The sequence below is a fragment of the Mustela lutreola genome, chromosome 4 (assembly GCF_030435805.1).
Source record: "Mustela lutreola isolate mMusLut2 chromosome 4, mMusLut2.pri, whole genome shotgun sequence".
NCBI classification, from domain to species: domain Eukaryota; kingdom Metazoa; phylum Chordata; class Mammalia; order Carnivora; family Mustelidae; genus Mustela; species Mustela lutreola.
The window spans coordinates 14,806,176-14,830,152 of NC_081293.1; the positions used below are offsets into that span (position 1 = coordinate 14,806,176).

Sequence of the window (23,977 nt, forward strand, 5' to 3'; positions counted from 1 at the left end):
TAAAGAGATAGTAAGTATAGCAAATAAACCTTTAAATTTATGTATGCTTATGAAATTGCATAAAAATGGTACAAAATATATGTATTTGGTGAATAGTTGTCAAGCATACTTAGCCATCTCCTAACATGGCATCCATATTAGCTCATGTGAAAATGTTCACATTTTATAATAGTTGAAAATTTTACAATTCTTTATCACCTAGACTCTTTCTACACAAAGCTTACACTTTAAAATAAAAGAAATAACTTTGAATCATTTAGAAATCAAACTGGAAATACAAACATTTTAAAAATAATTAAGATTCCACATCTGGCTTTGATTAATAGAGAACAGATTTATGCTTCTGCCAGAAACAATTTGAAAAAAATGGATAGAATATATGAAAGAATTGCTTCTGGGTGTTGCAAAGGAGCCCGAATAACAGTTATTCCTAAAAAAAAAAAAAAAAAAAAAAAAAAGAGGGAAACAAATGAAATATGCCAATGTTTGCCCCTGTTTTCTGTCAGCACATGGTAATCTGTGAAGCAGAATGGATATCCTGAGAGCTGACTTGGGCGTACCTGCTCTGAGTTCTGAGGCTGGTCCAGCTGCCAATAAAATAGTTCAGATCATGTTCTCAAAATATTTATTTAATATTTTATAATAAAATTTAAACATAATTAAACCACCTTTATATTTAATTACTATTTTAATTCACATGATAGTTAAGTATTTAGTAAAAGTAAAATATCTTTTCCCAAAATTATGTCATAAAATAGGTGGGCATAAAGATAAAAATTACATTGCATCACATAACTTTATTTTTAAACCATTCAAAGAAGAGTTTTTATAACTATGGCTGTATTACTATTGAACTAGTTTTGAAATTTACATTTGAATAATATTTGTGTTGTAGGACTTCCGTGATTCACTACTTGAATTTTCCAGCAAACATAGAAGGAAAATATGATATTACTTTTTTAAAAATTTAATTTAATTTTAATTTTTAAATTTTATTTTATTCTTTTTCTTCCTTCCTTCCTTCCCTCATTCCTTCCTTCCTTCCTTCCTTCCTTCCTTTCTTTCTTTCAGAGAGACAGAGGGAGGGAATGTACATACAATACAGTGGGGAAGGAAGGGGCAGAGCGAAAGAATCTTAAGTAGATTTAACACTGAGCATGGAGTCAAACGCAAGACTTGATCCCATAATTCTGAGATCATGACCCAAGATGAAATCAAGAGTTAGACACTTAACTAGCTGAGCCACCTAGAGCCCCTGATCTTACTTTTAAAATAATTTAATGATCTAGACTTTAGTAAACATTTTTATTGTTTACCCTAAATTGTTTTAAAAGACCATATTTTTCCTCTGTGTAGGCCGGAAAATTTTTCTGCAATAGAAAGATGGAATTCTCATTTTTCTTGTTTTACCAAAATTACTTAAGGCTCTCACTTAAACCAGTGTATTTTATAAGTCCTAAAAAATGTCATATAAATATATTAACATATTAACCAAATATTTCAATCCAAAATCAATTTAATAATACAATTTAATTGAGCTTAATTTAAATACATTATATAAGCTAAATTTAACTGATTTAAGGTTGAAAACGATATCAGTTCTTTCTAAAAAATTCTTGCTGCTATTGTTCATATTTGCTATCAGCTGAATAATAAATAAAAAATAAATGTAACATTATATATCAGTTATGGTGTACAATATATTTAATTTGAATTTAAGATACCAATAGTGTGATCCTATAAACAAAGAATGATTCATCCCTGAGCTGTATTTCAATACTAAATATTAGAAATAACATTTTCAACTGATATTAAAAATAAATTGGCTAATAATAACTAATAATTTCATACTACCTTAAAGCTTAACAAAGTAACTTTTCACATACAATCTTGTTTCTCAATTCATCTCACAGTCACAGGTCTCCAATACTGTCCTAGTTCTTCTACCCCATTCCAAACAAATCAACCTGCAAAAACATCTTCAGCTTAAGTCCAGTAAATCTGCCCAATCACTGAACATGACTATTGCTTCTACTCCTTTATTACCCTATTTTCTCTCCTATAAAATGTTCCATAAAATTACTAAGACAGAAGAAAGTATAAAGACCTACCTTTCCATTTGTTACTAATTTTATCTATAAATGTCTTTGTGTTTAGCATGAGTTGAAAAGAGTATGTGGACATATATTTAAATGATAATCTATGCCTACTGAATCAAATAAGAATAATGAGGCAATTCAGGTGTGACTCATTTCCAGATATAAACACAACAGATATATAAAATATTACCAAAATATAACAGATATATAAAATATTATTAGTTGCACTTATTCAACTCATAACTTTTCTACTTATAAGATCACAGAGAGAAAAAATTGAAGGATAACTTGAAGACAGTGTTATCTTTAGAATTGTGTTGGGGTATTTATGATTGGTGATTGTCATATATTAGTGAAATTCTCAGCCCATTCAAGTAGGTTCATAATAAATATACTGACATTTTGATTTCAAATTCTAATTATCAATCTTTAGTGCTTCATCATAATTAACTATAACCTTTCAAAATGAGAGCAAATTGTAGCATTTCAGTTGAAGGATAAATCAATTCATAAAATGCTGAGTCATAAATAAAAACCTGAATGGCTACACTGTTATTTTCACATCTAAAAAGACTGAAATGAATCAAATGTTATCATGATAGATAAGACTTTTTTTTTTTAAGATTTTATTTATTTATCTATTTGACAGACGGAGATCACAAGTAGGCAGAAAGGCAGGCAGAGAGAGAGAGAAGAAGAAGCAGGCTCCCTGTGCAGCAGACAGCCTGATGTGGGGCTCGATCCCAGGACACTGGGATCATGACCTGAGCCGAAGGCAGAGGCTTTAACCCACTGAGCCACCCAGGCGCCCCATGTTATCATGTTTTAAAGAAGTTTTAAAGAAAAAATAGCTCTATCTACTTAATAAAATGGGAGTGTAATACATAAATGCTCAAGGAAAAAACTTTATTTCTTTTGCATAAAAACCGAGTTCTTAAATACTGCCTTAACAATTTTCTTAACATATTAGCCAAATAATAATTTAAATTAAAAAATGAATGAAATACTAAATGAAAGATAGTATCGCAGCTTTTAATAGCTATTTTGACTAGATAAAATGTAATATTACCTATCTCATGGAGGTTTTTCTATTCAGAAAAAGAACATATTTCATTTCTACTTGATGTTTTCCACTTAAAAATGAATATTATATAGATTATATCAGCACCTCATATTTGGCTCCTTTTAAAATTAAAAAAGAAAAAAGATGAAAGGAATGAAGAAAGAAAGGGAAAAACATATTTCAAACACCCACAATAACCATAGATTATTTATGTTAAAAATCAGAATAGTCATTGTTTTACAGAGGACTGTGACTGGAAGGGAGCCAAGTGGATCTTCTGTGGCATTCATTTCCTTCTGTAGATAGATGTAGATGGAAGGTAGTTACAGAGGAGTGAACAAGAAATAAGCTTCCAATTTGTTTCCTGTTCTGCTTACAGATTATACTTCAACAGGAAGGCAACCCAATAAAGAACTAACAAAGATTAAAAAGAAAAATCAAAGAGAGAATTACTAAGCACCCAAGACTGAAGACTTGAAAAGGGGTGATGACCCAAGAAGGATAACATGTAACTTCTAAGAACTCTACTTTGATTTGGAGCCATATATTGCCTGGGGACCTCTTTGGAGAGCTGGAGGATTTCAGGGAAATAGGGTTACTGAAGAATTACTTTCTTATTTCAGAGTCCCTGGTAAGAAAATGCAAATTAAGGTCCATCTGGATTCACACTACACAAAACTCTTTATCTAACTCAAATCTTCAGAGTCCTTAAGCAAGTTTATTGAAGCAAAGATGAAATTTCCCCAGAGGGGGAAAAAAAAGACCCAGACCCTAAAATCAGGTAAACTGTAGCTTAAAATGTATATAACAAAAATATACCAATTATAAAATATATAACATTTAAGGGGGGATAAGAAATATTAGGTAATATTTTATTTATAATATATGATTCATATATGATATATATATATATAACAGTATTTAGGATCATGAAGCATTTATTACTTTTAGATATCAAGGATGGGCTATGTGATTCTTCCTCTTCAAGAAAGAATTATAAATCATTCATAGTTATGTAAAACTACAGTTTTATTCCTTCTGAACCAGTAAAAGTAAATATGAATGATGTTACAGCTGATTTAAATAGATTAAAGCAAAGATATCTGGAATCTTATTGGCTAAATTATACGTTTTATAGAGTTTGTTTCATAGCAAGGTATGAAAACTCATCTCTCCTGGGTTATTTAAATAGATTAAATTATATATAATTTAATTATAAGAGTTTCATATGTAGTTTATTTATATAACTTTATAAATAAATGTATTTATTTATTAATAAATTTATTTATTCTATAACTATATATTTAGTCAAATTATATATAAATTATACATATAATTTAATCTATTATTAATCTATTATACTCTATATATAGATATTTTAGCAGTCAAATGTACTTTATTTTATGCAAAAGCAGGGCAATTAATTCCCTTGATTTGAACTATTTATAAATACTTTATAAGAACTTCATATTTTATGTGTGATATTTGGCTGCTGACATTTTTTTTAGATTATTACTGAAATATAATTGATATACAATGGTTCCATACCTTAATTAGTGTTAACCACAGTTAAGGGTAGTCACCATCTGTCACCATACAATGTTATAATATTATTGACTATATTCCTTATGCTATAGCTTTCATCTCCATGACTTATTTATAACTGGAAGTTTGTACCTCTTAATCTTCTTCATGTACTTTACCTATTCCCTCCCCCACTCACCTTCGCCTCCAGCAACCACCAGTCTGTTCAATATATTTGAGAGTCTGGGATTTCGATTTACTTATTTTGTTTTGTTTCAGATTCCCTGTATATGTGAAATCACACAGCACTTGTCTTTTTCTTTCTGACTTATTTCACTTAGCATAATACTCTCCAGGTCCATCCATGTAAGACCTAAGAGAGTAAATGGGAGTAAATGGGAGAAGACATACGCAAATGATATATCTGATAAGGGGGTCAATATTTAAAATATTTAAAGAACCAAGTTAACACCAACAATCCAATTAAAAAATGGGCAAAGAACCTGAAAAGAAGTTTTTCCAAAGGGGGAACAAAAACCACTATCTCAAAAAGGTCTATGCACCTTTACATTTACTGCCGCATTATTTACAGGAGCCAAGAAAAGGAAGTAACCTAAGGATCTAACAATTCATAAATGTATAAAGAATATATGTTATATTTTTACTATGGGATATTACTCAGCCCTAAAGAAGAATGAATCTTGCCATTTGCAGCAACATGGAAAGTATATATATTTTTTAAACAAAATAATCACATACTATATGAAGAATAGGTAAGACAATCAATTAAATCTCAACTACAAAGCAAGATAAAATAATAAGTATGAGCAAAATATTTCTTTTTTTTTTTTTAAAGATTTGTTTATTTGAGAAAGGGAGAGCATGAGTGGGATGGGTAGAGGGAGAGGGTGAGACAATCTTAAGCAGACTCCACATTGAGCAAGGAACCCATTATGGGGGTCTCCCAACCTTGAGATCATAACCTGAGCTGAAACCCAGAGTCAGATGTTTAACTGGTGTGCCACACAGGTACCCACAAAAGACTTCTTTTGTAGGACAAAATTACCCATTTAACAATAACCTCAGAATGATTTTTAAAAGTGCTAACACAAATTTTGTTTCCATGTAAATTTTAGATATAATTGTGAAAATTATCATTAAAATAGATATATTGGTAATGTTTATTATATGATGTTGATTTTAAAAATAATATAAATTTCCACATATACAATGATCCTAATGACATATTAGGTTGTGGTAAGATGATGTGGTTATTATGATTTGTTTTGTGTTACTTTCAAATTTTACTTGAACAATATATCACTTTTTAATGAAAAGGAAAAACTTTCAAAAATAGAAAATTGATGCATGGTTTATTATCTTAGTGCATACAGATATGAGACTAAAATAAATGTTAGCAATCTGTTGAAATCAAGTTTAGAATCACTTGATTTTATGAGAAGCCTTCTAGAATAAAAATAAAATTCAGATCGATTTTGTGTCCCCAAACCAAACTATTTCCTCAAAGAAATTATGGGCTGGCACACATCCAAATATTTGTAATGTTCTAAAATGGAATATGGATGGGTTAAATAGGTGATGGGAATTAAGGAGTACACTTGTAGTGAGGAATACAAGGTGTTGAATGGACGTGTTGAATCACTATATTGTACATCTGAAACTGTTATATTGTATGTTAACTAATTGGAATGAACAAATGAATGAATGAATGAATGAGGGCACCTGTTGCCTGGCTGGCTCACTCAGTAAAGCATGCAACTATTGACATCAGGGTTGTGAGTTCAAGTCCCACACTGGATGTAAAGATTAGTTAAAAAATAAAATCTTACTAAAGAAACAATTAATTTTAAAAAAATGGCATAGGAGCTAATGTTTCCATGGGATTCAGATAAAGTATTTTGTAAAATGAAATCATTTTGTGTTTAGAAGCCAAAGTTTCAATACTGATTTTTCAGATTCCCAATAATCTAGTCATTTGCAGTGTTTAAGAATATATCAGCCCATATTTGAAATAAACCTTTAAACCAATGATATAAAAGGAATCATTTTTCTTATAAGATCTATAAGAAAATCTTATAAGTCTTATAAGACTATTTTTCTTCTAAGACATCAAATGTAGCACATTTGATAATCACAAACCACATCTGATAACAAATAACCACATAGAATATTCTAAAACAGTAAAAAAACTATTTAGATACACCGCCTGGTACTCATCACACTAAGTTTACTCCTTAACCCCATACCTCTTTAACTAATCGCCCACCCACCTCCCCTCTGGTAACCATCAGTTTGTTCTCTATAGTTAGGAGTCTGTTCTATTTCTTGGTTTGCCTCTCTCTTTCTTCCCCCTCTGCTTGTTTGTTTTGTTTCCTAATTTCCACATAGAAGTGAAATCATATAGTATCTGTCTTTCTCTGACTTATTTCATCCAGTGCAATACTCTCTAGTTCCATACATCTCATTGCAAATGGAAAGATTTCATCCTTTTTTATGGCTCAGTAATATCCCATTGTGTATATATACCACATATCCTTTATCCATTCATCAGTTGATGGACACTGACCATTTAATTCATTTTCTTAGTAACTGAAAGTTGCTAATTGACACAAAGGAAAAAGGATCATGCTTTTTCTCTTTCTATGGGAAACAGAATTATTGATCATAAATACTCGTCTTGTCACCCACTCCTCCCCTCATGTGCCCTGGAAGTAATCTTCCAGGCTTGATCATATTGTTTGCTTTAGTCCATGAAATGTGTGGTGCCATGATAAATGCAATGTCCTGACAGAGCTTTAAATCAATTGCATGGTTTGGCTTGGTGTCCCTGAGTTGTTACTATTAATAAAAAGATGATATAAAAAAAGTGGTATGCAAAAATAGACTCAAAATGGATGAAGGACCTCAATGTACGAAAGGAATCCATCAAAATCCTTGAGGAGAACACGGGCAGCAACCTCTTTGACCTCTGCCGCAGCAACATCTTCCTAGGAACAACGCAAAAGGCAAGGGAAGCAAGGGAAAAAATGAACTACTGGGATTTCATCAAGATCAAAAGCTTTTGCACAGCAAAGGAAACAGTTAACAAAATCAAAAGACAACTGACAGAATGGGAGAAGATATTTGCAAACGACATATCAGATAAAGGACTAGTGTCCAGAATCTATAAAGAACTTAGCAAACTCAACACCCAAAGAACAAATAATCCAATCAAGAAATGGGCAGAAGACATGAACAGACATTTCTGCAAAGAAGACATCCAGATGGCGAACAGACACATGAAAAAGTGCTCCATATCACTCGGCATCAGGGAAATACAAATCAAAACCACAATGAGATATCACCTCACACCAGTCAGAATGGCTAAAATCAACAAGTCAGGAAATGACAGATGCTGGCGAGGATGCGGAGAAAGGGGAACCCTCCTACACTGTTGGTGGGAATGCAAGCTGGTGCAGCCACTCTGGAAAACAGCATGGAGGTTCCTCAAAATGTTGAAAATAGAACTGCCCTATGACCCAGCAATTGCACTATTGGGTATTTACCCTAAAGATACAAATGTAGTGATCCAAAGGGACACATGCACCCGAATGTTTATAGCAGCAATGTCCACAATAGCCAAACTATGGAAAGAACCTAGATGTCCATCAACAGATGAATGGATCAAGAAGATGTGGTATATATACACAATGGAGTACTATGCAGCCATCAAAAGAAATGAAATCTTGCCATTTGCAACAACATGGATGGAACTAGAGCGTATCATGCTTAGCGAAATAAGTCAAGCAGAGAAAGACAACTATCATATGATCTCCCTGATATGAGGAAGTGGTGATGCAACATGGAGGCTTAAGTGGGTAGAAGAAGAATAAATGAAACAAGATGGGATTGGGAGGGAGACAAACCATAAGTGACTCTTAATCTCACAAAACAAACTGAGGGTTGCCGGGGGGAGGGGGTTTGGGAGAAGGGGGTGGGATTATGGACATTGGGGAGGGTATGTGATTTAGTGAGTGCTGTGAAGTGTGTAAACCTGGTGATTCACAGACCTGTACCCCTGGGGATAAAAATATATGTTTATAAAAAATAAAAAATTAAAAAAAAAAAAAAGTGGTATGAAGAAGTGGTTACTGTTAAATCAAATTAAAATATGTGGCACTATAGATTACTGCTTTAAAAAAAAATATGTGGCACTAACTGAAAAGGGTAGGAGGTAGGTAAGAGGTTATTGCTGGAGGCTTGACACAGACACCCTTGTTATGCAGCAGGAAAACAGTTGGTGAATCTGTAATCTTTTAATAAAAAATTGATTCACATAAAATCAATGTGTGGTGATAGACAACCAATTTTCAAAGGACTATATTACTAATGTGAACTAGTTATTATTGCTAAAAATGAGAAGTTAATATAATATAAAATTGAGCTCAGGAAAGAACTGTCTTGCTTTCAGGAAGAGATGAAAGAAAGAATAGAGAGGTCAGAAATTCAGTGACATGGCATTCCTTTTACTCATCTCTGTGGGTGTGTATGTGTGTGTGTGTGTGTGGCATAAACATCATAAACATGCACATACATGTGTATATGTATATTTGTGCCAAGTAGAGTAACTTCAAATCCTTCATAGTTTCTGAGTCAACACTCAGACTCTCAAGAAGGTAGATTCTGCATGGTCATCTGTAGATATGACCAAGCAAAATAATGAAAACAGAAGGATTTCCCACAGGTCAGAGCCAGAAGCAGTTTCTGGGAACTGCTCCCAGAAAACCTAAGCAAAGATATCCTAGTCATAGGGAGTGAGAAGGTAAAACGCTTGATCAGCGACAGTTTAGAAACGCGGTGTTCAGGGACTGCTGTGTCCTTCTACCCTTTCCAGTGGAGGTGCTTATTTCAGTTCTCCTGTCCCATTTCACTACTGAATATTGAATGTGAAAGGAGAGGGAGCTAGATAACTTGCATTTTTACTTCAAGGTTATTGAACAATTAGATGGGAATTTTGAGTTTCTTCCTGGAGGAGGTAGCTAGGCAGTGAGTGAACTGCGTATATAAAAAAAAGGGAAGTTTGTATGTGTAGGAAATGTACTGCAGTCGATTTTTTTATTGTTTACAAATACTCCGTTTCTCCTTCCCCACTCTGCTGCCCCTTTCTCTTTTTATATTTGCTTAGTGACTAGATAAGCAATGAATTTATAACATAAATAATGGAAAGCACAAAGAAAATACTAAATATCTACTGAAGGAAACAATAATGAAACAACTAAAGGTTAAAACACACAAAGAAAGCAAAGTGCTAAAGCAAAGAACTTAAGATCATGATAAAAACAGGGTGAAACTGAAGATGCAAGCGTGTTGCACGCAATGAACAAAAGTACAATTCATGTGCCAGAATAAGCCTCCTAATCTTGTTAGGATATGCATTCATGTAAAATTAGTCTCTGCATCTCTGTCTAAAAGAAGCACTTAGACCTTTTTAATTTTTGTGGCCTATGGCAGTAAATGATTGTATTCATTTAACAATCAGACTCTTTACAATTCAGATTTATTCTCCGGGCTTCTAGAGTCAATACTTTGAATTTAACTAGCACAACAATGAATTCATTTATTTTGCTACAGTATATTCTACACTGGGACTTTCACAGCACAGAGTAAGCTGCTACATTAGAGCAATTTTACTGAGAACCAACGCTGAGCCATGTCAGCTATAATCTAGCTTCACACAGAAAATGATAAAAGCAGCAAAGGAGATGGCCTGTTGCCAAAAGGAGTGTCGGCGAAGACTACTACTGACTGTGGACTCTCGACCTTGCTACTGGAAGGTTAACAGGCTCATCTCTCATCAATAGCCCCTCTGATACTTTTGATTCAAAAGACTTTGAGGGGGAGCAGAAATTATGTGTTACATAAACTAATTTAAATTTAAAACAATGTCGCTCAAAGTTAAAATAAAAATTAACAAGAACTGTTAAATATTTGTCAAAAAATATTGTCAAAAAGATAGCCACAAGTGTGTATAGATTAACTGGGCCCAGGAAATATCTTATCCCAAATACCCAAATAATAAGGGAGAAGGAAATTTCATTTGTCTTTCTGAAAGCATTTGAAAGTACTCTTTATAAAATAAAATTTAAGACCAGCTGTGTGATGTCTGGAGCTCTTATACAATTACTGTCAAAGGACCAAATACTGAAATATGGTCCCTATGACAATTCAAAGTGTTTTCTTCATTAAGCAAATGAGAATCCAATGACAAAGCAAGGGTACAATGATAAAAGACTGTGAATAAATATGATAATCTCCATACTGGCCAAGGTAGCCCTTCTGAAAGATGGTAAGGACTGTCCAAGATTATTAATAAATGAGTAATTGATTTTAAATAGATTATTTAAATACTCCTCCAGCTTCATACAACTAATAATCATTGCACATAATTCCTTGACATTATTAGAAGGTTTTAGCTTATGCCTTATAGATCATAAGCAGGTTAATAATTTTAAAATGTATTTTATTTTTATATTATAATCATGGCCTAATTTTATCTTAAATTATTCATTTTTTCCCAGTATCCACCATTACAACTCATAGAGATATGTAGTTTTTTATTATTTTATTTGTCATTTCCCATGACCACTACTGTTCACTGTACTATCAGCTGGAATGAGAGAGTCATAACTCCTTAGCACTAAATATTAGTGGTCTAATCATCTGCAAAAAGTCTGTACATGATAAGTACTAGACATGTAAGGAAATCACTTACAGTTGTTTAAAGTCTACCTGAATTCTATACCTAGGATGTTTATAAAAATATAGTTGTGGCAATGAGATTTCATTAACTGCAAAAAAGTAAAAAGGTTTTTAACACTTGAAAAACACTAAGAGGAACTGAAAATGGCTATGTGATTAACAATTAAAAGAGAGTAAAACACATTATGAAGTATGTTGGAAAACATTCCAAATGTCAACATTAAACATTCAGATTATTATTTATAATAATAAATGCAAGAATGTACACAGAGTTTGTATCTGAATTTAATCTTACTTAGGGCAAAATTCTTATACTATACTTCACTGCAAAAGAATATGAGCATTCTTTAATGCAATGCATTCTGGTTTTAAAGGTTTTACAACATACATCATTGCTCAGATCTTAGTTCTAGCTTGGTAAACAAAATGACTTGAAAGTGCACGGCCCATTAACAATATACATTTTCTAAAACTCAACATTAAGTGGAAAAAATGAATATATATTATACACTCTGCCTAAATCTCCAAAATATAATGTTTTAAAATAGTATAATTTATAAATTCTTGAGATAGAGTATTTAAACATTTTCCATTAAAACAATGAATTTTACAGGTTCAAGAAAAAAGCATCAATATTTACTATAACTCTATTTTTACATGGTATCTATGAGTTACACTGAATTATTATCTTTAAAGTTAAGCATCAGACCTATAGTGCTGTATACGGTTTTGAAATATTACCTTAAGTTTCCACAAGTTATAGCCATTTCAAAATGATTTACATATGCTTACTTGGTAATTTTATTTAGTTAAGAGATGCCTCTAAGTCTTTACAAAGAAAATAGGCTATGTCCAAAATGAATATGCAAGGAAAAGAAAGATGGAAATTTTTGCTTTAGCATCCTGCTATGAGTAGAAAAATTATTTGTGAAGAACAGGGTTGAGAAACTTCAACTGGCTTTGATATGCATATTGTTCAGAGAGTTTCTGGGGCTACGGAAAATCTTCATAAAAAAATCAACTAAAAAACACTTGGTGTCCAAAGAACATTGAACCTAAGTGTAATTGAAATAGAGGAAAATGATATAATGCATTTATCAAGGAGTTTCAGCTAAATGTTCAAAATATGTTACAGAAAAAATATAAAAGATTGAGAAGGTAGATTTGTACTGAAATATTCTTAATAGTTAATGATATACTGAATACAGTCTCTTGGTGTTAGTTCATAAAAATAGACAATGTAAATTTGAAAAAAAATATTTTAATGGATTAATATTGGCAACTATAAGCTTTTTTTGGAAAAATGTAAAAGCATGGTATACTCATACTTTACGTATATGCGGATGTTATATTCATATATGGAGGCTATAGCTTCTTATCAAAAGTAGGAGAGATGGCATCATGATTTTGTAAGGAATAATTGAGATAACCATTTCTCAAAGAATATTCTCCTTTATATGATTTACCCAATTACTATTTCCATTTTTTTTCCTTGCCTGTCATAACTTCTCCTATAATCAGACACAAATAAAGCTTTTTTTTTTTCTTCTTCATCTTTTAACTTACACATCCACACTGGATTATTCAGTATTTTGAAAACAATGGGTACCTTTTATATCTTCCAGTATTTTCCCATGGTGTTTTCTCCACCCATATTGACAATGAATAACATCCTAATCAATTTCTCCATTAAATAAATGTGTACTCTTGATAGCTCAAATGGTTCTTATTTGATCAGGCCTACTTCTAACTACCTATCCTCCACCTCGTGGTGAAATTTAGCACAGTTTGCATATACCCACTTCTTTGAGTATACTTACTCACTGAATTGTGAGGTCCCCAAAGACATTGTGACCTCTACCTTAAACAATTCCTGGCACACAACATTTAACATTCATCCAGTCTTAGGTCTTAAGTATCATTCTTATGGCAACAGTTTTTGCAAACTTATATATTCAATCTAGACCTCTCAGGAAATCCAGACTTGGATATCCAACTGATTTTATGTCCAGCTGCCTAAGTGACCTGCCCCCTTGAATATCTAATAAGCATCTTAAACTTAACAAGACCAATTAGTGTTCTTGATTGCTGCCTAACTTGTCCTAGTTCTTATCATCTCAGGTTGTGTCACTATATACCCAGGTATTGAAGACAAAAACCGTTCAAATCACTATCTTCTCTTTGTGGACTACTATCCTAGCCTCTATAAAGTTGTCTCCCTACTTCCACTATCCACACAGCAGTCAGAGTTATTTAGTTTTCTTTTATTTTAACAATTTTATTGCAATAGAATATGCAGACCATAAAATTCACCATAATGTAGAATCCAGTGAGTTTTAATATATCTAAAAAGTTATGCAACCATCATCACACCATCTAATGAACATATCCATCATGCCAAATGCAATCTCTTGCCTATTTGCTGTCAGTCTTCATTCCCACATCCGGTATCAGGTTATCTCTATATATTTACCTTTTCTGCACATTTCACGTAAACATAATCATACAATATTGGTACTTTGTGTTTGCCTTCATTCATTTAGATTTTGTTTATTCCTTAACCATAGATGGATAATTAGATCATTTTCACTTTTTGACTATTATGAATAATGCTACTATAAACACTACACACACATTCTTGTGTGGACAATCTTTTTCATTTCCCTTGGGCAAATACCTAGAAATGGAATTGCAGGGTCATGTAGTGACTCTATGATTAATATTTTGAGAAAAATAGCTCTACCAACTTTAAATTCCCTTCAGCAATGCATGAGACCTCTACTTTCTCCACATTCTCGTCAACACTTATTATCTTTTTTATTGTACCATCCCAATGGATATGAAATGGTATCTGATTGTATGTATGTTTATTATTTGTTCATTGTGAAAAGATATATATACACCAAAACTTGCCATCTTAACTAATTTAAGCATACAATCTAATGGTATTGATTATATTCAGAATGTTTATGACATTTATTACTATCTATTTCCAGTATGACTCAACACCCCAACAGAGGCCCAATACCCATTCAGCAATAAGTTCCATGCCCTGCTCCCAGTCTCATTGTGGTTTTTGACTTGCATTTCCCTAGTGACACTGATGTTGAGCATCTTTTAAAGTGCTCAATGATCTGGGGCACCTGGGTGCCTCAGTTGGTTAAGCAACTGCCTTCAGCTCAGGTCATGATCCCAGAGTCCCGGGATCAAGTCCCACATCGGGCTCCCAGCTCCATTGGGAGTCTGCTTCTCCCTCTGACCTTCTCCCCTCTCATGCTCTCTCTCTCTCTCAAATAAATAAATAAATAATCTTTTTTAAAAAAAGTGCTCAATGATCATTCACATGTGTTCTTAGGAGAAGTGTATAGTCAAATAATTTGCCCCCTTCTAAATTGAGTTATTTGTCTTATTATTAAGTTGCAAAGGTTCTTTATATATTCTGAAAACTAGATTCTTATGAAATAAGTGATTTACAAAATTTTCTTTCATTCTGTGGGTTGCCTTTTCACTTTCTTGATTGTGTCTTTTGAAGTGCAAATTTTTTTCATTTTGATGGAGCCCAACGTATTTTTTCTTTTATTGCTTGAGCTTTTGGTGATATATCTAAAAAATCATTGCCTAACCCAAGGTAATTAAGATACACTCTTATGTTTTCTTCAAAGAGTTTTATAGTTTTAGCCCTTACATTAATATATAAGATGCATTTTTAGATTTTTGTCTTGTAAGGACCCAAATTTATGTTCTTACATCTAGATGTCCAGCTGTCCCAGCCCAACTTGTTGAAAAGACATTTCCACAACTAAATTTACTTGGCACCTTTGTCAAAAAAAAAATGACCATAAATGTAAGAGTTTATTTCTCAACTCTTAGTTTTATTTCACTGATCTATATAGGTCTATATCATTATGACACTACCACACTACTTTGATTGCTATAGTTTAGCAGTAAATGTTGAAATCAGCCAGTGTATGTCCTCAAACTTGTTCTTTCAAGACTACTTTGGCTCTTTGGGGTCCTTTGCATTTTCATGTGAATTTTAAGATCAGCTTGCCAATTTTTTCTACAATTCAGCTGGGATAATGCTATGGATTGTGTTGAGTCTATAGATCACTTTGGGGAGTACAGAGCAATCTTTTAAAAGTATAAATCATCTAGTGTAATTCCTGTATAAAATCTAATGACTTCCCAGCTTACATAAAAGGAAACCCAAATTTACTAAAAGAACAAATTCAACAGGACACTAAATTCATCTAGGAGGGTGAGGTAAATCTTCATTAAGAAAGTGACATTTGGGGGCGCCTGGGTGGCTCAGTGGGTTAGAGCCTCTGCCTTCGGCTCGGGTCATGATCCCGGGGTCCTGGGATTGAGCCCCACATCCAGCTCTCCGCTCCGCAGGGGGCCTGCTTCCTCCCCCCTCTCTCTCTCTCTGTCTGCCTCTCTGCCTACTTGAGATTTCTCTCTCTCTGTCAAATAAATAAAATCTTAAAAAAAAAAAAAAAAGAAAGAAAGTGACATTTGGACTATGATCTGAAAAAAGAGTAAGCATTGAGAGATGAAAAAAGAAAAAAAAACAGTAAAGCCAACATTTCTGGTAGAGAGAATATGTCTAAAGACCCTGAAGACTCCTAGATTAGTCTTCCTTGAGGTTTATCAATTTGATTAATTTTTTTCAAACAATCAACTTAGGGATTCATTGATCTTATTATATTTAATTTTCTATCTCATTAATTCCTGCTTTTGTCTTTATTATTATTCCATGCCATCCATTATTTTTTTATTTCATTCCATCCATTTTACTTGGATTTAATTTTTTCTTTTCCTAACTTTTGATATGGATCCTTATATCAGTGATTTCAGCCTTTTATCTCTTCTGATATAAGGATTTTAAACTACCACTTTCTTGGTAAGCACTGTGTTGCTGCCTGTCATAAAAGTTTAATATTTGCATCTGATTTATCATTTCATCCAAAATATTCTCTAATTTCTATTATAATGTTATCTAGGACTCATAGGTTACATAGGACAGACTCCTTAATTTCTAAATATATAGAAATTCCTATTTATATGCCTGTTATTTAGCTCTAGCTTAACTTCACTTTGGTAAAAGAACAAACCCTTTTTGAGTTTACATGTATTTATCATCTTATGAAAAATTTTTTTTTTTTTAAGATTTTATTTATTTATTTGAGAGACAGAGATCACAAGCAGGCAGAGGGGCAGGCAGAGAGAGAGGAGGAAACGGGCTCCCCGCTGAGCAGAGAGGCTGATGCGGGGCTTGATCCCAAGACCCTAGGATCCCTAGGATCATGACCCGAGCCGAAGGCAGAGGCTTTAGCCCACTGAGCTACCCAGGCACCCCAAATCATTTTAATAATATAGATAATATAGATAATTCTCACATATTAAAAAGTCTATACTGATGTAGTTAAGAAATAGTCAGCCCCTCCAAAGCACAATCCAATCATTTTCAAAAGAATCCTACCAAACCATTTGGTACAGAAATTCCAATGATATTTAGATGGTTTAAGGTCAGAAAACTAGAAGGAATACTTCCAAATCTTACTTGTGAATTGTGTAGCATATAAATACTAAAGACTAAAAAAGATTACACACACAAAAAGAACACTATAGATCAATATCACTTTAGATATTGATGTAAATTTCTAAATTAAATAAGCAAATAGATTCCAGCAACACATTCAAATAATAATTGATCATCATCATGAGTATTTATTACAAGATTATGGGAATGGTTAAATATTAGAAAATATGTTATTACTATATAATATATTGCTTGATTTAAGAAGAAAATAATGTATTTCCACAGAAAATAAAAAGGTATTTGATACAAATTCAACATAAATTCTTAGCAAAAGCATTCAATTCAATGAAAATATTATTTAATATGATTTCATGGATAGATAAATTAATCAATTGATCTAAAAGCCCCAAAGCATTTTACTTAATGGGAAATCACTGAAGACATTTCCACCAAAGTTAGAAATAAGACAAGGATGTCCACCATCACCTCTACCATTAGTAACACTGTACTGAAGATATTAGCCAGTATAATTAGACAAAAGAAATAAATCTGAAGTATAAATATTAGAAAAAGAGGAAATAACTTTTTAGTTAATGTAACTGTATACCTGGAAGACCCTTAAGTATGAACTGAAATATTATTACAAGCAATAAAGGAATTCAGTGCAGCATACAGCATGTTCAATTAGTAAATATAAGTAAATCTTTCTATGTGTGCATGTCTTGTATACATGTGTCTATAAACTTAAAGGAAGATATACAAAACTTATTTGAAAAAATCTTTAAAATATTACTTAAAGACACAAAAGTAGATGGTAAGACATATTATATTCTTGGTTAGGAAGACTGAAAATCTGAAAGGTAACAGTTCTACCTAAATTAATTTATAATTTTAATTTAATCTCAGTATTTATACCAATAGTCTCTTTTTCCTCCAGAATATGACAAACCAATTATAACATTTATTTATAAAAATAAGTTTGTAAGAATACCCAATAAAATTATGAAAACAAAAGAATGAGAGGTAGCCAATGTACCAGCAAGAAAATATTTTGGGACGCCTGGGTGGCTCAGTTGGTTGAGCGGCTGCCTTCGGCTCAGGTCATGATCCCAGCGTCCTGGGATGGAGTCCCACACCGGGCTCCTTGCTCGGCAGGGAGTCTGCTTCTCCCTCTGCCTCTGCCTGCCTCTCTGTCTGCCTGTGCTCGCTCTCTCTCCCTCTCTCTCTCTGATAAATAAATAAAATCTTAAAAAAAAGTTAAAAAAAAAAAGAAAAAGAAAATATTTTATAATATATAATATTTATTAGTGGTGCATGAACAGAGAGACCTATAAAGCAACACAGAAATTATAAGAATTTAGAATGTGTTAATGAGAATATCTCTAAATAATGAAATAGAGAATAATCTGTCAATAAATGGTGATGGATGACCTGATAGCCATCAGGGGAAGATTAAGTTGTATCAAATATTTAAATATGTGATGAATTAAAGATGTTCAAAAATTCTTTATCACTTCTCCCATAAAGAGGTGTGACAATCTATTTCTTAATACCCTTGAATCTGAGATGCTCCTATGACTGCTTTTGCCCACATAATACAGTGGAGGTGATAGTATTATATGGAAGTAATAGGCTTAGCCTTCAAGAGAAACTGCAGCTGCCACTTCCTCCCTCTCAAAACTCAGCTACCTCGCTCATCTGGAACAAAACTGAAGCCCAAAGCCAACAGCCTGCACTGAGCCCTTAACCAAGGGCCAGTCTGTCATTAAAACTTCTTTCAAGAAGATTCTCCAGCCTACCTTGTAACTGCCTCCCTTGATGCCATGTTGGAGAGAGATTTGCTAAGTTCCTATCATGTCTCCTTCTCTCCTGAGCCCTGCCTAAATTATAAGCAATGATGATTTTTGTTATATTAAGCCATTAAGATTTGAGGTGAAACAATTTATTGGCCCAAAGCAACAAGGCATTATCTCTCACAATTGTTTATGTTAAGTGGAAAGTTCTGCCCGCTTGGTGTCAGTTGTTTTGCTGGGATGACCACAGTCAACTGGAGGCTCAACTGAGAACCCATGTGGGATGAAAGGTCCAGCACCTGGACAACCTTTCTCTTCTGGAGACCTGACTGGGACCTCAGTTGAAGCTACTGTCTGCTGGAGCTGATTCTCTTTGAAATGGGCCACTCCGCTGGGGCAGCCTTCTTACATGGTGGTTGGGCACCAAGAAGTGTTTAATTGGTAAGCTTCCAAGATAAAAGAACTGCCCACTTAATTAAGGACTAGGTGTCAAAGTGACAAAGCGCCACTCCAAACAAAACTGATTAGGAGCACTGGGTGTGGTACAAAAATAATTAATACTGTTATGCTGAAAATAAAAAATAAATTAAAAAAATAAAGAAAAAAAAACCTGATTAGTCAAAGCAGTCAGAGAGCCCCAGTCTAGAGTCAGTATAGAAAGGGCTTACACAAGGGTGTGTCTATATGGGCCATGGGGAGGAGGGTACCAAAGTACAAGCCTAAACAAAATGTTAAAAAAAAAAAAAAAAAGCCATAGCATTTCTAGAAGAAAACATGGAAAAGTCCTTTATAATCTATGACTATTCTGGAAGTCAAAAAGAGAAGCTGAACAATTTGACATTAAATATGAATAACATCTTCATTTTTTTTTTTTTTTTTAGTTTGTTCTTCCACCAATCACTAGTGAAAGACCAAAAAAACTGCCTCCATGTTTAATTAATCTGGGAATAAATAAACAGGAGACTCTATTTCGACAAACCCAGCACAACCACTCCCCCAAGGCGGCTTGCCAAAAACTTTGCTAAACCAAGAATGAACGTTGCCCCTCAATATACCAAGAATGCGGAGATACAGAATCTCAAGAAATTGGTGGTATGAGCAACAGAAATCATAATAGACGTTAAGAAGTACACCAAAACGAAAAAGAAAAAAGTTGAAAACTACTGCATCTAAAAGCAAACTCTGTTATGGGAAACCACGCATTTTAACCCCCGAGGGGGGTGTACCGTTCCTGGAAGTACTGCAATACCAGGTTGATGAGTGGAGTGGACGGAGCAAGCTTCTATTCCATCTCCCTGCTCCAAAAATCCATTTAATATATTGTCCTCGGATAGAGGACGTATCAGATATTAAACTGATAATAACAGATACTACACTTGATCTTAGCCAAAAGGCCGAGAAGCGATAACATCTTCATTTTTTTTTAAATAGGTAAAGAATCAATAACAAGCTGAGAAAAGAAACTCTAGCCCATTTCAGAGAGAAAAGGCAAACTACAAAGAATTTCTAGAAATAATAAAAAATGAACAATCTAATAGAAACAGGGCAAAGAACATGAACAGTATGCAGTAAAAGAAAAACAAATGGTCCTTAAACAAGAGAACATATTCTCGACCTTATTCAAGAAGTACAGATTAGAACCATTCTGAAATACATTTCTCACTTCTCAATTGGCAAAAATCCAATATGACTACATATTCTTCATTCAGTTGGCTGGAAAATACAGAGCTAAAACTATACTTTCTGGTAAAAGCTATACAAATTAGAAATGTAATTACCATAAGTCAGTAATCTCATTTGGAATGTATACTGTAGTTTTACCTGCAATGCATAAAAAATGACCTATGCACAAAGATTCAAAGACAGGAAAAAATACCAAGTGTCCATTTATACGAGTTAAATAAAACCAGACTACAACATGCTATGAAATATTATGTACCTGTAAAAAAAGTAATAAAGAAGGCCTGCAATGCAAAGATATTCAGGTTATGTTCTTAAATGACAAGAGTGATGAAAAGCAGAGGATACATACCATATTTTTATTCTAAAATATGAATTTATTCTCACCTTAATATTTCTGGCATTGTGATGTACTGTATAATCAATGCCATGTCACATTTTAAGTGCCAGTATTTTTTTCCTATTTGGTGATACATTAAAAATGTTATACATCACACTGCATGATATTTCAGGTCTGAAAAAGTATGGAAATATATTATTTTGTGTAAGAAATATGCTAAATAAGATGATATAATTGCATTTGTTGAAATTTGCATTAAAAAAAAAATAAAAGGATACATAAGAAACAGTGCTCTACGGGGAGAGGGAGCAAAGGAATAGACAAAGCTGTAGTTGGATGTGAAACTTCTCTATATATTTTTATTTTGTTCTAATTTTTTTAAAAATAAGACTGGATCAGACTCATCTCTTTTTTGTCCCCATGGGTTAACCACAGTTTGTTAAATATATTGTACAAACCTTGACTTTAATTTTGCTATTAGGATATAAGAATGACATTTGTGCAGCTCCTAAGTTTTAGTAATAGCCTACCCCACTGGTGTGCTGGAGGACTAGTTCCCACTTTTTTTTTTTAAGTTTTTTACTTTAATTCCAGTATAAATAACATATAGTGTTATAGTATTTTTATGTGTATAATATAGTGTCTCAATAATTCTATACATTATTCAGTGCTCCTCATAACTATACTCTTTCTTTAAGATTTTATTTATTTATTTATTTATTTATTTATTTAATTTGACAGAGAGAGATCACAAGCAGGCAGAGAGAGAGGAGGAAGCAGGCTCCCCGCCGAGCAGAGAGCCCGATGCGGGGCTCGATCCCAGGACTCTGGGACCATGACCCCACTGAGCCACCCAGGCGCCCCTCATAACCATGCTCTTTTTTTTTTTTTGTAAAGATTTTATTTATTTATTTGACACAGAGAGATCAGAAGTAGATGGAGAGACAGGCAGAGAGAGAGAGAGAGGGAAGCAGGCTCCCTGCTGAGCAGAGAGCCCGATGCGGGACTCGATCCCAGGACCCCGAGATCATGACCTGAACCAAAGGCAGCAGCTTAACCCACTGAGCCACTCAGGCGCCCCTAACTATACTCTTAATCACCTATTTCACCCATCCCCCCATCCATCTCCAATCTGATAACCATCAGTTTGTTCTCTATAATTAAGAGTCAGTTTCTTGGTTTCTCTTTCTATCTCCTTTTGTTCATCTGTTTTTTCTTAAATTCCACATATGACTGAAATCATACAGTATTTGTCTTTGACCAACTTATTTCATTTAGCATTATACTCCCTTGCTCCATCCATGTTATTGCAAAGGGCAAGATTTCGTTCTTTTTTTTGTGGCTGAATAATGTTGCATATACCATGAAACATGTATATGTTTATATAATATATATGTACATATAATTATATATGTATATATAATTATATACATATTAAACATTATATATGTATATATATGTGTGTATATATATACACACACATACATACATACATACCACATCTTCTTTATCTATTCATTTATCAATGTATCAATGGACAATTAGGCTGCTTCCACACTTTGGCTATTTAAATAATGCTGCAATAAACATAGTGGTTCCTGTATTCCTTTGACTTAGTATTTTTATATTTTGGACATAAATGTTCATAGTGCAATTGGTATATCATAGAGTGGTTCTGTTTTTAACTTTTGAGGAACTTCCATACTGTTTTCCCTAGTGGCTGCACAAGTTCGTATTCCCACCAACAGTGCATGAAGGTTTCTTTTCCTCCACATCCTTGCCAACACTTGTAGTCTCTATGTTTTTGACTTTCACCTATACTGACAAGTGTGAAGTGGTATCTCATTGTGGTTTTGATTTGCATTTCCCTGATGATTAAGGATGTTGAGCATCTTTTCATGTGCCTGCTGGCCATCTGTATGTCTTCTTTAGAGATATGTCTATTCATGACTTCAGCTAATTTTATAACTGGATTATTTAGTTTTTGGATGTTGATTTGTATCAGATCTTTATCTAGTTTGGAGATAAATCATTTATCAGATAGGTCATTTGCAAATACCTTCTTCCATGCAGTAGGATGCCTTTTGGTTTTATTTATTGTTTCTTTCATTATACAGAAGCTTTTTATTTTGATGTAGTCCCAATAATACTCATTTATTTATTTATTTATTTATTTGCTCTTATTACCCTTTGCATCAGGAGACATATATAGAAAAATGTTGGTATGGTCCATGTTAGACATATTACTGCCTGTGCTCTCTTTAGGATTTTTATGGTTTCAGATCTCACATTTAGGTCTCAAATCCATTTTGAATTTATTTTTGTGTATAGTATAATAAAATGGTCCAGTTTCATTCTTTTGAATGGTGCTGTCCAGCTTTCCCAGAACCATTAATTGAATACACTTTTTCTCATTGATATTCTTTCCTGCTTTGTCTAAGATTAATTAACTACAGAATTGTGGGTTTACTTCTGGATTTTCTATTCTATTCTTTTGATCTATGTGTCTGTTTTTGTGTTAGTACTATACTGTTTTGATGACTACAGCTTTGTTGTATAACTTGAACTCTGGAATCATGATACCTCTGGTTTTTTCTCTTTCAAGATTGCCTTTACTATTTGGGGTCTTTTATGGTTCCATATGAATTTTAGGATTGCTTGTTCTAGTTCTGTGAAAAATACTGTTGGTATTTGCATGTAGGTATTTCCATAGGGATTGCATTAAATGCATAGATTGCTTTGGGTAGTATAGACATTTTAATAATATTTGTTCTTCCAATCCATGAGCAAGGAATGTCTTTCTGTTTCTTTGTGTCATCTCTAATTTTCTTCATCAATGTGTTACAGTTTTTAGAGAACAGGTCTTTAAATTCTTTGGTTAAGTTTATTCCTAGGCGTTTTATTCTTTTTGGTGTAACTGTAAATGGGATTGCTTTCTTATTTTCTTTCTTGCTGCATCATTATTAGTGTATAGAAATGCAACAGATTTTGTTCACAATGATTTCATATGCTGTGAGTTTACTGAATTTGTCAGTTCTGGTAGTTTTTTGTTTGAGTCTTTAGGGTTTTCTTTATATAATATCATGTCATCTGCAACAGTGAAAGTTTTTCAGGATCCAGATGCTTTTTATTTCCTTTTGTTATCTGATCGCTGTGGCTAGGACTTCCAGTACTATG

At 33.2% G+C, this 23,977-nt stretch overlaps 1 protein-coding gene and 1 non-coding gene across 4 annotated transcripts in view; both read right to left on the bottom strand.

The window, feature by feature from the left end:
* Nucleotides 1-23,977, bottom strand: part of ATRNL1 (attractin like 1) — an 849,703-nt gene that overhangs the window by 372,781 nt on the left and 452,945 nt on the right. The gene's annotated exons all lie outside the window — the stretch shown is intronic.
* Nucleotides 19,996-20,186, bottom strand: LOC131830839 (U2 spliceosomal RNA). Its single transcript, XR_009353414.1, has one exon. It is a non-coding gene; the product is annotated as a U2 spliceosomal RNA (small nuclear RNA).